Source organism: Helianthus annuus, chromosome 7, assembly GCF_002127325.2.
Source record: "Helianthus annuus cultivar XRQ/B chromosome 7, HanXRQr2.0-SUNRISE, whole genome shotgun sequence".
Taxonomy (NCBI): Eukaryota; Viridiplantae; Streptophyta; class Magnoliopsida; order Asterales; family Asteraceae; genus Helianthus; species Helianthus annuus.
This window is the reverse complement of record NC_035439.2, coordinates 51,362,048-51,379,241: the sequence shown is the minus strand read 5'-3', so window position 1 is coordinate 51,379,241 and position 17,194 is coordinate 51,362,048. Positions and strand designations below refer to the sequence as shown.

At 39.4% G+C, this 17,194-nt stretch overlaps 2 long non-coding RNA genes across 2 annotated transcripts; both read left to right on the top strand.

Annotated features, from left to right (window-relative positions):
* Nucleotides 1-4,235: 4,235 nt before the first annotated feature.
* On the top strand, nucleotides 4,236-5,271 carry LOC110881274. The gene is made up of 2 exons (XR_002559661.2): nucleotides 4,236-4,601; nucleotides 4,698-5,271. It is a non-coding gene; the product is annotated as an uncharacterized LOC110881274 (long non-coding RNA).
* Nucleotides 5,272-10,864: 5,593 nt separating this feature from the next.
* Nucleotides 10,865-11,693, top strand: LOC110881273. Its single transcript, XR_002559660.2, has 2 exons — nucleotides 10,865-11,023; nucleotides 11,120-11,693. It is a non-coding gene; the product is annotated as an uncharacterized LOC110881273 (long non-coding RNA).
* Nucleotides 11,694-17,194: the final 5,501 nt, after the last annotated feature.

Here is a 17,194-nt window from a genome sequence, read left to right as displayed (position 1 = left end):
AAAGATCATTGCTTGTTTGCCACACAAACACATGGAGTGATCTTGTTCATCATGCTCTAGTATAAATAGCAAGGCCCTTCACTTGTTTCAATTGCTCATTTCTCTCAATCTCTTCTCTAAATCTGATATGGAGCTACCACAAGTGTTGGATACTTCCTCTTTGGTTTTCTTGTCTTCTTTCTTCAAGCATTGGACTCCTGTGAGTATTCTTTCATCCTTGTTCTTTATGTTAGTGCAGAAAGTCAATCAGTTTGGCCAACAGTTTGACTTTCGGTTTTGACTATCAATTGGTCAAGTCAAAGTTCAATTGAACTTTGCAACGTGATTGTAATCACGATGGTTATAATCCTTAGCGATTATACCTACTGATTACCACGTTAACTAGGTGTAGTGATGAGTCAAAGTTTCGGTCAAAATGCGTTTTAGCATGCATTTTGCAACGGAACTACTTTTAGGTATCAAAACAAAGTGTTTTAATACCAAATCAATTTTCTAAAGTAGTTAAACATGTTTTGACATGTTTAACTCGTCACTATAAGTTTAGTGCTTGTTTAGGGTCGTAAGTTAAGCGGTCTAGACAACCGCTTAGACTTTCGAACCCGACCCGTATGGTCGATCATTAGGATCCGACCAAGCATAATTAGTGATCATAGTTGCATAGGGAATAACCACTGAGGTTATACCTTATGATCACCTAGGATTGGTTAGTTATTTGTTAGGTAGCTTATATGCCATAAGAAATGACCCTTTTTGGGTAACCCTTTACCCAAAAAAATGCCCTTTTTGTAACATAAATCCATATTGTGCATATGTGAACATATTTTTGACATCTAAACTAATATAGTAACATGTTTAGGTATAATTGGGCGTGTAAGACTTGACATAGCACTTAGGTAACCATCCGACCATAGTTTCGCGCAAACGACGCGTTATAGTGGCTTAAACTACCATAACGGGTTGAAACGGGTCAAAAGCACTTAGGTAGACTTTCCAATCAGAATGTTTGCTCTATTAAATCATGCCATATGAGTTCCAATACTCATTTGATTTATAGAACTTCATTCTAGCCTATCTCCCGATTTAGAATCCGATTGTTTAATTAGTGATTCCATACTAGGTGCCACTTGATTCCTTGATTTCCCGAGCTTCATTAGGACACTTAATCAAGGATACTTGCAATCTTAAGTGAGTACATAGTCCCCTCTTTACTGCTTTCAAATGTTTTGGGGTGAAACATATGTGCCTATTTGTTATTTTCATGATTTCAACTATATGATAACACATGTTTAGTACTTATTCCTTTTGACGAATTCAACGATTATCTATGGTTTAAACACTGATTTTCAAAGCTTGTAAAACAAATTGTTGGATTGTACTTATTTTACACATTCACCCAGCCGATTGGTAGTACGATATAGCGCTATAGGACTAGACACCCCATTCCTGTTGTATGGAATGTCAGAAACCAAATTTTAACCAAATAGAAATTGCCTTTCTGGTATTTTTTTTTTTGGGTAAAGGGTTACCCCGGTGAAATTTTATATCAACCAACAATCAAAAACAGGGTGTGCTAAGACAATAACACACACTTCTAGGCTTGACATACCAAACCTAGTAACAAACAAAAAGAAACAAACCCGACTAACGTCAAAACCAACGAAAAACTAAAACAGCAAGGGATCACAACTCAAAACAAGACACACAACCGAACTAGATACTCCTCTTTAGCCCGGCTCCAAAGCCATATTCTTCGAGATCAGCCACCTTTCCAGAATACTGTCATACTTTGGCTCCCCACTCACCTTGAATCCCATAATTCTAAGCCGAACCGTATCAACAATGATCTTTGAGAGAGCCTCAGCTTTTCGAACAAGAGTAGAAAAAAGACGGTTGTTTCTTTCCTGCCAAATAAAATAAGTGGTAGCCGCAACCAGAATCTTGCAGATGATATGCTCAAGCGTTCTAGAATCAGAAACGCGCTCCATCCATTGAATAATCGACGGCCAGGTGTTCAGCACACCCCCCATGTCAACGTATTTCCTAACCGATCCCCAAACCTCCGATGAAAATTGACATTGGAAGAAGAGATGATCTCTAGAGTCACGATCACGTTTACATAATGGACAACACATAAGCTGTAAGTTAGTAGCACTGCCAGCTTCCCAAACGGTCAACCTGTCTTGGGTCTTTAGCTTGTTTTTGATAACAAGCCACAAGTGGAATGAGTGTCTAGGGATACATTGAGCGAACCAAACCGATTTAACCCATAAAACCTTATCCTCTCTATTCCGTAAGCTATTCCACACCTCCTTCGTTTCAAAATGCTGCAGATTACCATCCGAATCTTTCCATTGTAGCCGATCATGTTCACCAGCTAATATTTGTGGCGTGTCAATATTTATAAGGACCGGATAGGTATCATACCAAGCCTCAGGCCACAACCATTGACCATTTTCCTCCGCCACAAGATCAGCAACCATAGAGGAAAGAGTGAAACCAGCGTTCGCAATCACTCTAGGCGAGATAAAAGACCGAAGAGGACTAAACGGGCACCAATTGTCACTCCAAGCATTAGTTTGCCTTCCACTCCTAATAGACATCCAGAAAAACGATCGTACTTTATCTCGGATAGATAGGAGCTTTCTCCAACCCCAACTCTCGCTACCTCTACATTGAACATCCCAAAAGTTCTTACCTCGCAACTTGTGAGAATGAATCCATTGAACCCAAAGCGACTTACGATTTGAAAGAATGCTCCAAATATGGGCTGTCAAAAGAGCTTTATTTACATCCGTAATGCTTCTAATGCCCAAACCACCCTCATCTTTAGGAGTGCACACAATTTTCCAGGCCACTTTAGCTCTAGCCGAGCCTTGGTAACCACCATTCCATAAGAACGTTCGTAGCCTCTTCTCCAAATCTTTTATAACACCTTGCGGAAGCATAAAAACCGAGGCCCAATAAGAGTACATGGCAGCCAAAACCGAATTGATAAGCTGAAGTCTACCTGCAAAAGACAAGGATTTAGACATCCAATTATCTATTCGGCGTTCTACACGTTCCACAAGAATACGACAGTCACGAGCAGCCAATCTCGTAGAAATCAAAGGAACTCCAAGATACCGAACCGGTAGTGTACCCTCCTGAAAGGGCATGATCTCCAAAATCTGGTCTTTAACATAACGAGGAACATTACCGAAGAAGACGGTACTTTTAGAAGGACTAGGGACTAGACCCGAGATGTTAGTGAATTTGACAAGTGCATCCTTCAAATGTTTCACCGAAGTGCAATCCCCATGCGAAAAGATGAACAAATCGTCCGCAAACGAGACACTAATGATCTTTTGTTTAGGACAGTTAGCATGAAATTTGAACGAAGAGTGCAAAGCCGTTTTCTGAAGGAGAAGGGTCAGAACCTCCATAACAAGTGTGAACAAATATGGAGACAACGGATCACCCTGTCTAAGACCTCGTTTCCCTGTAAAATAACCATGTAGCTGTGACAACCGGTAATTAACGGCTTCTAATTACGTGATTAGCGAACGTTTAAGGCGATAATTAATAGTTTTAAGGCACGAATTAAGCTAATTAAGCTCTTGGTATGCCTAGGAATGCTTATCGGACGTTATAGTGCACATATGAGGTTTTCAGGAAAACTGCGGAACGATAAGCGATAACGAACTGGTTCCGTACAAAAAAACTGACCACGCCGACAAATGCAAATTTTATACGTATAATTTAAATCTACGGATTTCGTTTTGCGAAACAACACGATCTTGAATGTTCGAAAACGCAAACGTGAACGAAAACGCGGCTGCTGGAATGCACCGGCAACAAAACGGAAGCGTCAAACACGCATATTAACTCAAAAACTGAAATATACTGATATATTTAGCTTCGCTTACGAATTTTAATATCCGAAGTTGAAATTGGAGTGGAAAACGGACTAGAAACGATAAACCAAGCATTTTACGCTATTTAACGAAACCGACTATCAAACACGACGATAACGACTACCGTTACTATTTTTCGTATTTATAAATCAAAAATTCAGTCCACGACGTTACAGATAGTTCGGGTATTTTATAACGGGTCTCGTAGGAATTACGGGCCACTTGAAACACGATATTGGGATTGTGGGCCTTGGGCCCAAGCCCAAACCCACTTAAGACAAGCTAACCCTAACTATATATAACATGTTATCCATTTATCCTCATTTGTTAGAAACAAACCCAAGCCAGACAATTCTCAGCCGACACCCCTAAACCTCACCCTCTGCTCCTCTCTCGTGACCGAGCACCGGCGATCGGAGAGCTCCGACCGGCCACCGGTCTTCTTGCACCTCCGACAAACCCCCAAACACCCACCTACCACCCCCTAGCCCACTGCACTCAAGAAACACCCCCCCCCTTTTGATTGACAGCACGGAGCACCACCACCAACATCCGGTGGTGGTGCGGCGACGAAAACCAGCAGACAGAGATGAGAGAGACTAGAAGTGAGAGAGAGGAGAACCAGAAGCAGAGTGGAACGGCAATGAACCGCCGTCTGCGGCGGAGCCGCGGTGGCAGTGGTGGTGTTTTGTTCTGACGGGTCTCACGGTAAAACCTGGTTCCTTTTTCTTCTCATTTTATTTTTCTTTTCTTCAAGATCGTTATAGATCTGTGGATTTTTCGGGCCGATGTTAAATGTTTCAGGCGGGGGTATGGTTGCCGGTGACATGTACAGCAGTGCCGACAGTAGCAAGGGCGGTGGTTGATGGTGGGGTTGAGCGGACCCGGTTCAAGTCCGGTTCGGGTCAGATTTAACACGGGTTAGCGAGTCAACTCGGTATGGTTTCAGGTCAGCTCACTGTGCGGGTCAACTCACTACTAGGGTCAACTTAGTTCGATGTTCGGATCAACAAGTTAACGGATAGCTCGGTTTGGTCAACGACTCAGATTTTCGGGTTTCGGATTCGGTCAAAGATGGTCAAACTGGTCAACATCAGGTCAACGACAGTCAACTGTCGGGTCAACAGCGACCAAACAGGTCAACGACAGTCAACTCAAAGACCCGGTAATGAAATTAAACGATGCGAAAATTCCGTTTATAGTTTAGATTTTTATTGTAGTTATACGCGACCGAGCTCGACCGATACCGTTAGTGATTAATCACGTTTTATTTTTGTCGTATTTGATAAAGATTTAGTATATATTGTGTGAATTGATTGAATTCTTGTTGAGATTTGACAAAATACGACAACTTTTTATTGTCGGGTTACTCCTAAAACAGAGGAAACTCTGTCCGATTTCCATAAAAATTCGAAACGCGACACGTATTTATAGTTTCAAAAACGACACTTAATGGAATTCAAGTTTATTTTTTTTATAAAATAAATATATATATATATATATATATTTATTTGACGACGATCTACGATTTACAAAACGAGGTATAAGTTAACGAAACCCCACGCTTGTTTAACATAAACATAAGATTTATAATTATTCAAACATCGATATTCCAAACGCTTCTTCAAATAAATATAATAGTTCTATTTATTTCAAACATTGATATTTCTGAACGCTTTTATACAATAAATATAATGTTATATTTATTTCGAACATCGTTAACTCGTATGCTTTTATAAAACAAAGGTAATTTTTATATTTATTTCAAATGTCAACGATTCAGAATTCTTATTTCAAACGTTTAGTATTCAAAAGAATCACATAAAATAAATATATTATCTATGTTTATTTCGATCGTTTAAAATCCGTGTATTTTTATAATTTGAGTATAGTAGTTTATATTCAGTTTCAATTGTCGAGATTCGAGTATATACATATTTACTTATTGATTTCGACTCACGAAAGCTACGAAGAGCCGTACGACCTTTCGAGATGACTAATGCGATTCATAAATATATTTATATATTTATATTTTTATATAAATATATATCCTTAACCTCTCGAACGCTAAGTAATTCTAAGACTTAGTTTTATCCCGATTATAAACGGGATCAAATAACCATAGATTGGTTATTCTAAGTCAAGATAACACCACCTTAGAGTCGTTTAGTTAACGACTCGGTAGAGCTCGGACACGTAGTTTAGCTACGTTTAAACTAGAAACTGACAAGTTATTCCCTGTTAGGAATACTATAGATGCACGCTAGCCAATTCACATTCTTGGAACGACACTATGGAATACACACTTAGCTAATTTTGCACAAGGATATCAAGGTGAGTTCATAACCCCCACTTTTTACTGTTTTACATTTTTATAAATGTTTTTGGGGGTGGAAAGACATGCAACTTTTTGCAAAAGCAAACACTATTTTGATGAAAGAAAACTCATATTTCTAAACCATGTTGCAACTGATTTTCAACGAACTTGAATGGTTTACGAAAGGTTTATACTAAACATACCGGTTCTACAAAACGTGCATGATTTTCATGACTAGTGACGAGAATGTCCTAGTTACAACAACGGGACTGGGTTGGCCTGCGTACGCAAAACGAGACAACTCGGTGAGATTATGTTCCCCCCTTTTCTCTCAACGTTTCGGTTAACAATTTTCGGGGGAAATACATGTCAAACTTAGGTATGATTAAGTTATGGAATGAACTCTTAGATCATGTGAGCATAGGCTGTAACTGAGGTGCCATTAATCCTTTTGAGGACCAAGGAACAAAGGTTAGATCTAATGGGTACGGGCGAGCCCCACTCACGGTCCATGGGTGACCACTTAGAGTGCTGTTGTGTCCCAGTCGAGGTGATTCGACACTAAAAATTTGCCTACGCGGGTTGAGTACCTCCTATGTCGTCGCATATATTAATGTCCTCGCGAAACATTAATGATCAACATGTTCATAGACGCTTTACATACCAACTTACAACACTATAACTTTCAAGTGTTTTTAATATTCATTTGACGCAAACTCGTAATACATGTATTTACAAACTTTGAAAATGTTTTCAACTTATGTACAAGTAAGAGGACGTGTTGGTCCTGCTTACAAATATTCTTTTGGGCTCGGCCCATTCTCTCTCGTGCAATGCACGAATACTCTTGTGGGCTAGACCCACAGTTTTCATATAACATGCCAAGAAACTCTGATTTTACTAAATTTTCTCCACAGCTTTTAAACCGGTACACAAAAAGATTTATTTTAAATCTTTTCAAAACAAACTATGAACTCGCTCAACTTTATGTTGATTTTTCGCATGTTCTTTCTCAGGTTGCATTTTTAAAACTAAGGAACGGTTGAAATAGGAGAACCCATGGAAATTCGAGTACCTAGCAGGCGTTCTCTGTTTAGAAGTCTTAACCTTTTGCTTCCGCTGTGCAATGAAGATACCGGTCCAGTCACGCCAGCTCTGATAATTTCGGGGTGTGACAGATTGGTATCAGAGCTATAGGTTTCAGCGAATTAGGTTTCTGTGTAGAGATACCTAGGCTTTAACCTCACTTTCCCTCTGGGGACTTAGATTTTTAAGATATTGAATACGTATTGAACGCCTAGGATTCGAATATGGGTTCCAACCGTTGCCGAAAACAATGAGTCAACAGTTTTGGTTTTAATCATACACAAGTGTTGTGTTGGATACACGGTACACGAAACGATTACATAAAGTAAGCAAAAACTTGAGAGTTTTGATAACATGCATTTAGGACCTTCGGAAAACTTTTGTCAAAATTCATTAAAGGTCCTCATGTAGGAGCCACGATTATTAACTAGAGCAAACGCCATTACCTATATTGTCTATGCTATTTTAATTACCCGAGCAGGTAACCTACGTGGAACGAAACGCTATTGCGCAACTATATGTGAAACTTAAACTTTACGACAGCGGGCGTCAAAGTACATAACACACGATTTTGGAGGCAAGGCCTTTGGAAAACATGAACAACGATGCTAACCCCATCAGCGATAGATCTGCTGATCAAAATGCGGCGATATGCCACGTGATCTTGCAAACGACACGAATCACGCCAAGGTACGTTCAAGCGAGGGCTTCGCAAAATAATGGAAATCACAATTATTGGCATCGCAATGGAAACTACAAGTCTTCACATCTCCCCACTCCCTAAATGGCGATTACGTCAAGATTAACATTTCATGGTAATGTCTTTAACAACCGGTCATCGCGCGAAATTCCAGGTAAAGTCCTTAAACTTCTTTTGTTGAAATTTCGACTTTTTGCATATAGTGAGTAGACTTTCATATCTCTACTCCCCCTAATGATCATTGCATCACGAAAATTTTCTTTCAAATTAGCGAATACTCATTTACTTCATTCTTGACGAATTCATATGTTACACATGCGTTTGTTACGCATGTGGCTTCACTTGAAATTGTTGCATTATCAAGTTCAATTATTATTTCGCTATACTCACTCCTTGCATTGTGATCTAGATAAACCGCATTATTGCATAATGTTGACTCTTTGATATCGAGTCAACGAAACTCGTTGAAACTCTTTTCTTTTCAAGCCACATACATGGTTTTCGTTGCAACCATGTCGAAATCTTCTGGTTGATACATGCATCCATTGTTGGACTGTGTTTAAACCAAGTTCAATTGTTTGAACTTGCTCGTAATATATATTCAATTCAGGCTCCCATGTGATGGATTGAGGCCATCATATTCGAAATAATTCCAACAAGCACATCATTTGTTTTGAATTATAAAAGGCTTGTTTGGTTTTCGACTTCATTGGATCGTTTCTTTGATCATGATCACCTTGTGGTGGCGTCTTTCACAAGTTTGAAGCTTGCGCTAATCTCGTTGCTCACATCATGTACGGATTTAATTATTTATTTATTTGTTTATTGACATTAAATCCGCTTTGTTGATTTATCGTATTAAAGCAATCTTAACACAATCGTGTGTTAGGATAGTGGTACACAAATTTATGTCATATTTCGGTGTACCTCTTAATGATTCTTTCAGCATCGATCGAACATTTTGTGATATTTATTGCTCTTTTATTTTCGATCGAAAACCATTATTTATTTGTTTCGTTTTCAATTGAAAATCCTATGAGAATTGTTTGAAACAGACATTCAGATTTACTTCGTTGAATCTCTCACTTGATTTCAAAAACAAGGTGATGTTTGTTCAGTCATCACTATTATTGAATTATTTCGATCACTACGACACCTTGTGGTGTCGGTATAAACTTGTAGCTTGGGCTAATCATGATCGAGCGTTTCATGCAAAACACAGGTGATATTTGTTCGATCACCGCTATTGCTGAATTGCTTCATTCACTACGACACCTTGTGGCGTCGGTATAAACTTGTAGCTTGTGCTAATTACGATCAGTCGTTTCATGCGAAACTGTATATGCTTTTCGTTTGACGCATCATTTTAGTAGTCTTAATGCAACTATGTATTAAGACGATGATACACCAGGTTCGGTTGAATTTCATTTCGGTGTATCCTTGCAACTCAATAATGTCAACGCGTGATTTTATTCGTTTAAGGGTTCGATAGTTGATAAATCATTTTTTTTATGATTCTATTTATTTGAGCTCGTTGAATTCGAGTTTCAATCACGCAACAACCAACACAAGTTTTCGTTGGTAGTGAATTCTATTGTTTCAAAATTTATTTGCCTATTGTGAACGTTCATTTGGAATCTCTTGGTCGAAATTTCTCTTTTGTTGAACCTCGTAAACTTACTCACATTGGTGATAGTATCACTGCGCTTCGTTCATACGACATCGATTTCTGGAACAAACTCAGCTGAACCGTTGGATTCTTATTGATGCAAAATGTCTTTACACCCACGTAATCTGAAAAAGTCTTGATTCGATTACGCGGATATTCACTCTAGTATTATTTGGACTTACCTAGGAACGACACAACTCTGAGGAGATAACATAGACTAAATTTCGAGGACGAAATTTCTGCAACAGGGGGAGAATGTGACAACCGGTAATTAACGGCTTCTAATTACGTGATTAGCGAACGTTTAAGGCGATAATTAATAGTTTTAAGGCACGAATTAAGCTAATTAAGCTCTTGGTATGCCTAGGAATGCTTATCGGACGTTATAGTGCACATATGAGGTTTTCAGGAAAACTGCGGAACGATAAGCGATAACGAACTGGTTCCGTACAAAAAAACTGACCACGCCGACAAATGCAAATTTTATACGTATAATTTAAATCTACGGATTTCGTTTTGCGAAACAACACGATCTTGAATGTTCGAAAACGCAAACGTGAACGAAAACGCGGCTGCTGGAATGCACCGGCAACAAAACGGAAGCGTCAAACACGCATATTAACTCAAAAACTGAAATATACTGATATATTTAGCTTCGCTTACGAATTTTAATATCCGAAGTTGAAATTGGAGTGGAAAACGGACTAGAAACGATAAACCAAGCATTTTACGCTATTTAACGAAACCGACTATCAAACACGACGATAACGACTACCGTTACTATTTTTCGTATTTATAAATCAAAAATTCAGTCCACGACGTTACAGATAGTTCGGGTATTTTATAACGGGTCTCGTAGGAATTACGGGCCACTTGAAACACGATATTGGGATTGTGGGCCTTGGGCCCAAGCCCAAACCCACTTAAGACAAGCTAACCCTAACTATATATAACATGTTATCCATTTATCCTCATTTGTTAGAAACAAACCCAAGCCAGACAATTCTCAGCCGACACCCCTAAACCTCACCCTCTGCTCCTCTCTCGTGACCGAGCACCGGCGATCGGAGAGCTCCGACCGGCCACCGGTCTTCTTGCACCTCCGACAAACCCCCAAACACCCACCTACCACCCCCTAGCCCACTGCACTCAAGAAACACCCCCCCCTTTTGATTGACAGCACGGAGCACCACCACCACCATCCGGTGGTGGTGCGGCGACGAAAACAAGCAGACAGAGATGAGAGAGACTAGAAGTGAGAGAGAGGAGAACCAGAAGCAGAGTGGAACGGCAATGAACCGCCGTCTGCGGCGGAGCCGCGGTGGCAGTGGTGGTGTTTTGTTCTGACGGGTCTCACGGTAAAACCTGGTTCCTTTTTCTTCTCATTTTATTTTTCTTTTCTTCAAGATCGTTATAGATCTGTGGATTTTTCGGGCCGATGTTAAATGTTTCAGGCGGGGGTATGGTTGCCGGTGACATGTACAGCAGTGCCGACAGTAGCAAGGGCGGTGGTTGATGGTGGGGTTGAGCGGACCCGGTTCAAGTCCGGTTCGGGTCAGATTTAACACGGGTTAGCGAGTCAACTCGGTATGGTTTCAGGTCAGCTCACTGTGCGGGTCAACTCACTACTAGGGTCAACTTAGTTCGATGTTCGGATCAACAAGTTAACGGATAGCTCGGTTTGGTCAACGACTCAGATTTTCGGGTTTCGGATTCGGTCAAAGATGGTCAAACTGGTCAACATCAGGTCAACGACAGTCAACTGTCGGGTCAACAGCGACCAAACAGGTCAACGACAGTCAACTCAAAGACCCGGTAATGAAATTAAACGATGCGAAAATTCCGTTTATAGTTTAGATTTTTATTGTAGTTATACGCGACCGAGCTCGACCGATACCGTTAGTGATTAATCACGTTTTATTTTTGTCGTATTTGATAAAGATTTAGTATATATTGTGTGAATTGATTGAATTCTTGTTGAGATTTGACAAAATACGACAACTTTTTATTGTCGGGTTACTCCTAAAACAGAGGAAACTCTGTCCGATTTCCATAAAAATTCGAAACGCGACACGTATTTATAGTTTCAAAAACGACACTTAATGGAATTCAAGTTTATTTTTTTTATAAAATAAATATATATATATATATATATATATTTATTTGACGACGATCTACGATTTACAAAACGAGGTATAAGTTAACGAAACCCCACGCTTGTTTAACATAAACATAAGATTTATAATTATTCAAACATCGATATTCCAAACGCTTCTTCAAATAAATATAATAGTTCTATTTATTTCAAACATTGATATTTCTGAACGCTTTTATACAATAAATATAATGTTATATTTATTTCGAACATCGTTAACTCGTATGCTTTTATAAAACAAAGGTAATTTTTATATTTATTTCAAATGTCAACGATTCAGAATTCTTATTTCAAACGTTTAGTATTCAAAAGAATCACATAAAATAAATATATTATCTATGTTTATTTCGATCGTTTAAAATCCGTGTATTTTTATAATTTGAGTATAGTAGTTTATATTCAGTTTCAATTGTCGAGATTCGAGTATATACATATTTACTTATTGATTTCGACTCACGAAAGCTACGAAGAGCCGTACGACCTTTCGAGATGACTAATGCGATTCATAAATATATTTATATATTTATATTTTTATATAAATATATATCCTTAACCTCTCGAACGCTAAGTAATTCTAAGACTTAGTTTTATCCCGATTATAAACGGGATCAAATAACCATAGATTGGTTATTCTAAGTCAAGATAACACCACCTTAGAGTCGTTTAGTTAACGACTCGGTAGAGCTCGGACGCGTAGTTTAGCTACGTTTAAACTAGAAACTGACAAGTTATTCCCTGTTAGGAATACTATAGATGCACGCTAGCCAATTCACATTCTTGGAACGACACTATGGAATACACACTTAGCTAATTTTGCACAAGGATATCAAGGTGAGTTCATAACCCCCACTTTTTACTGTTTTACATTTTTATAAATGTTTTTGGGGGTGGAAAGACATGCAACTTTTTGCAAAAGCAAACACTATTTTGATGAAAGAAAACTCATATTTCTAAACCATGTTGCAACTGATTTTCAACGAACTTGAATGGTTTACGAAAGGTTTATACTAAACATACCGGTTCTACAAAACGTGCATGATTTTCATGACTAGTGACGAGAATGTCCTAGTTACAACAACGGGACTGGGTTGGCCTGCGTACGCAAAACGAGACAACTCGGTGAGATTATGTTCCCCCCTTTTCTCTCAACGTTTCGGTTAACAATTTTCGGGGGAAATACATGTCAAACTTAGGTATGATTAAGTTATGGAATGAACTCTTAGATCATGTGAGCATAGGCTGTAACTGAGGTGCCATTAATCCTTTTGAGGACCAAGGAACAAAGGTTAGATCTAATGGGTACGGGCGAGCCCCACTCACGGTCCATGGGTGACCACTTAGAGTGCTGTTGTGTCCCAGTCGAGGTGATTCGACACTAAAAATTTGCCTACGCGGGTTGAGTACCTCCTATGTCGTCGCATATATTAATGTCCTCGCGAAACATTAATGATCAACATGTTCATAGACGCTTTACATACCAACTTACAACACTATAACTTTCAAGTGTTTTTAATATTCATTTGACGCAAACTCGTAATACATGTATTTACAAACTTTGAAAATGTTTTCAACTTATGTACAAGTAAGAGGACGTGTTGGTCCTGCTTACAAATATTCTTTTGGGCTCGGCCCATTCTCTCTCGTGCAATGCACGAATACTCTTGTGGGCTAGACCCACAGTTTTCATATAACATGCCAAGAAACTCTGATTTTACTAAATTTTCTCCACAGCTTTTAAACCGGTACACAAAAAGATTTATTTTAAATCTTTTCAAAACAAACTATGAACTCGCTCAACTTTATGTTGATTTTTCGCATGTTCTTTCTCAGGTTGCATTTTTAAAACTAAGGAACGGTTGAAATAGGAGAACCCATGGAAATTCGAGTACCTAGCAGGCGTTCTCTGTTTAGAAGTCTTAACCTTTTGCTTCCGCTGTGCAATGAAGATACCGGTCCAGTCACGCCAGCTCTGATAATTTCGGGGTGTGACAGTAGCTCACCATTGATACATAGACAATATGAAACCGTGGTAACACACGTCATAATCCATTCAACCATTTTGCAATGAAAACCAAACCGCTTAAGAATAGTTTCCAAGAAAGACCAATTAACAGTATCATACGCTTTCTGGATATCTATCTTGAATGCACATCGAGCCGGCCCTCTATTAAGATGGTAATTGTGCATTAATTCCTGCGTGAGAAGAATGTTATCAGAGATCTTCCTGCCAGGAACGAACGCCGACTGATTTATACTGACCAAACCCGCCAAACTCCCTTTGATCCTATCTGTAATAATTTTACTTATGCACTTGAAGAGGACATTACAGCAGGATATAGGTCGGTAGTCAATAACCGAGTTAGGAGTATCCTTTTTAGGAACTAAAGCAATAATAGTGTGGTTGACCTGTTTCAAAAGTTTACCGTTCTGAAAAAACTCGAGAATAGCCGACGTAACCTCATCTCCCACTATATCCCAAGAATGTTTAAAGAACGCCGAAGTAAACCCATCTGGGCCAGGGGCCTTATTCTCACCAATGCTAAACATTGCAGCTTTGACCTCCTCTCGAGTCACTTGTCTAACCATATGGTTGGCCGTGTCAAGGTTAAGGGAATTAGCAAAAAGATCTTCATCATCCAAGCTTAGGACATTCTCCTCGGTACCCAAAAAATTAGAATAATGATCCACCAGGGCAGTAATGACATCCTTACCCTCAAATCGATTCCCATGCACATCATGAATGCAGCATATTTTATTTCTAGAATTACGACTCTTTACCGCATTGTGAAAATATGAAGTGTTCGAATCACCTGCACAAAGCCACTCAATCTTCGACTTTTGTTTTAAAAAACATTCTTCATCATAGGCCGCCACCTGAAAATCATGAAGACACTTGGCCACCACGTTACGAGCTTCGACATCTAGCGGGTTCATATCAACATGATGCTGAGCTAAATCCAACTCACTTCGAAGTCTAGTAACCTTCTCATGAAGATTTCCTTGCTTATGAAGGAGTTTGCGGAAGCACGGCTTCAAGTTCCTCAGCTTCTTCATAACGGAAAACATAGCATAGCCTTGCACACCCTTATTCCATTCGTCAACAACATACTGTCTAAACTCCGGTTTAGACGTTAGAAAGTTTGGAAATTTAAACGGCTTTTGCTTGTCTCGAGCTATGGCAGGCAACTTTAGAACACACGGTGTATGGTCAGAGACTCGAGCCGGCTGAAAAACGGCATACACATCCGGATATAAATCCAAAAACCTGATGTTGTGCATAATACGATCTATTTTTTTAAGGACACCAATCCCTTCTTTAGGCTTTTGATTCCATGTATAATGTAACCCGTGACTTTTAACATCCATAAGCTCAGCAACTTTGACGCACTCAAAAAAATCCCTCATACTAACTGTGTGATTAGAAGGCCCGTAGAGGCAATCTTCCATATTGAGCGCTGTGTTAAAATCCCCAAGAACAACCCACGGCTGGCTACGAGCTAAGCAGCTATGTTTACAAAGATTTTCCCAAAGAATTCTACGTTGCTGGTATTGATTTTCTGCATAAACAAATGAACATAGGAACATTTTTGAATCAGTTTTGTAACGAACTTGTGTGTATAACCTGGTCCGATTGAGAGATAACCATAAGATCAACTTCATCCGGATTCCACCCCAAAATAATTCTAGTTCCTCTTTGACACACATCCCCATTCGACGTCCAACTCCATCTACGAAAAACCGCCTTACAAATCTTTCCGAGATTGCTAACATTAACATGAGTTTCTAAAATAGCACAAATACTTAAATTATTTTCAGCAATAAGAACTCTAATCTCGTTTTGTTTCAGGGGACGATTCAAACCCCTAATGTTCCAAGCTGCAACACTACCCATTTAAACCATTAGATCCGGGAGTGCTTGCCCCCTCAGACGGACAATCCGTGACATTAGCAGCCATAAACTTGGACATCTCCGTTGGTATCTTCTCTAAAACTTCCTCAGGCTCTTTAGTTTCCATCTCCTTAGATTGAGTGTGAACACTACCATCGACTTCTGGGACACTCTCATTTTTTGGAGGATCATCATCATCCAATGAAATGGGCTGAAACGAGTTTGCAATTTTTACCAAAGGTTGCCCACTACTGGTACCGGAAGAGCTCGCTCCTGAATTGTTTGTTTTCGGCTTGTAGACGAACCTCGCCTTTTGCTTCTTTTGGGGAAAACCATGTCGAGCAACACGTTTGTTATCCATTACATAACCCTCGTCATCCACAATAACCTGTTTCGCCTTACCTTTGTCATTCTTACTACACGTTTTATCATCGTGTCCAAACAAACAGCAAGTAGAACAACGTAGGGGCTTCCATTCATACTCCACTTTAACACGTTCCATAACATACCCATCTTCATCCATTTTAGGGATAGCTAGCGTTATATATTCCTTAAGATCATTATCAGCATTAACCTCTATCATAGCCCGAGCATAGCTGCTCCTACCCCAATTATCCGCACACATATCCGCAGTGTATGAATCCAACCTTTTAGGGACACCAATTTTAGAGGCCAACAAACTTAACCCATCATCTGTGTAAACCGCAATCGGAACATTATGCAATTTAACCCAAAGAGGAATAGTTTTGATACCTTCTTTTTTTAAAGAAACTTTCGGTGACCATTTATTCAGAAATAAAGGCATCTTCCTTATTAACCACGGCCCTCCTTCAAGCACTTTCGTCATACCTTCGTTCGAATCAAACTTGAAGAAAAAAAATCCTGCTGAATTCATCATGAGCTTTGAAAACCCAAACTTCGCCCAAACGTTTTTGGCATAGTATTCTACTACCGGATACGGAAGTCTATTCCCCAAAAAATAGCCGTATAGAACGTTTTCAAACTTATCCTGGACCCTTTGAACAACCTCTTTTGGGATAACAATGTCAGCATCCTCCCTTGTTTCCACTGGTTGCATAAACCTGAAATTAACCTCTCTTTTATTACGATTCTGTGACATGAGCTTTTCAGCATATGAAACCGGCTCCTCCTGAATCGGTCCTGAAGAAAATCCATGTTGCGTCTCCTGGCTGCTAGAGCCACTTGTATCCGGATGAACTGGGACCGTGATTTTCTGAAGTTCATCAATAACATTGATGACCTTAGGATCCTTCGGCCCAACACCTCGACGAGGTATCAATGGAATCCCATCAATCCGCACAGGTTTGTTCATCGAAGAAGAGTTTTGACGCATATCCTGAACATTAATTGAACCCTTTGACGTAATGAAAACATCCTCATGCATCCTTTCCGAAAAAGATCGAAACCCTAGATCCTCTAAACTGTTATCACGATTATACTCCATGCATACGATAGTAAAAAGAA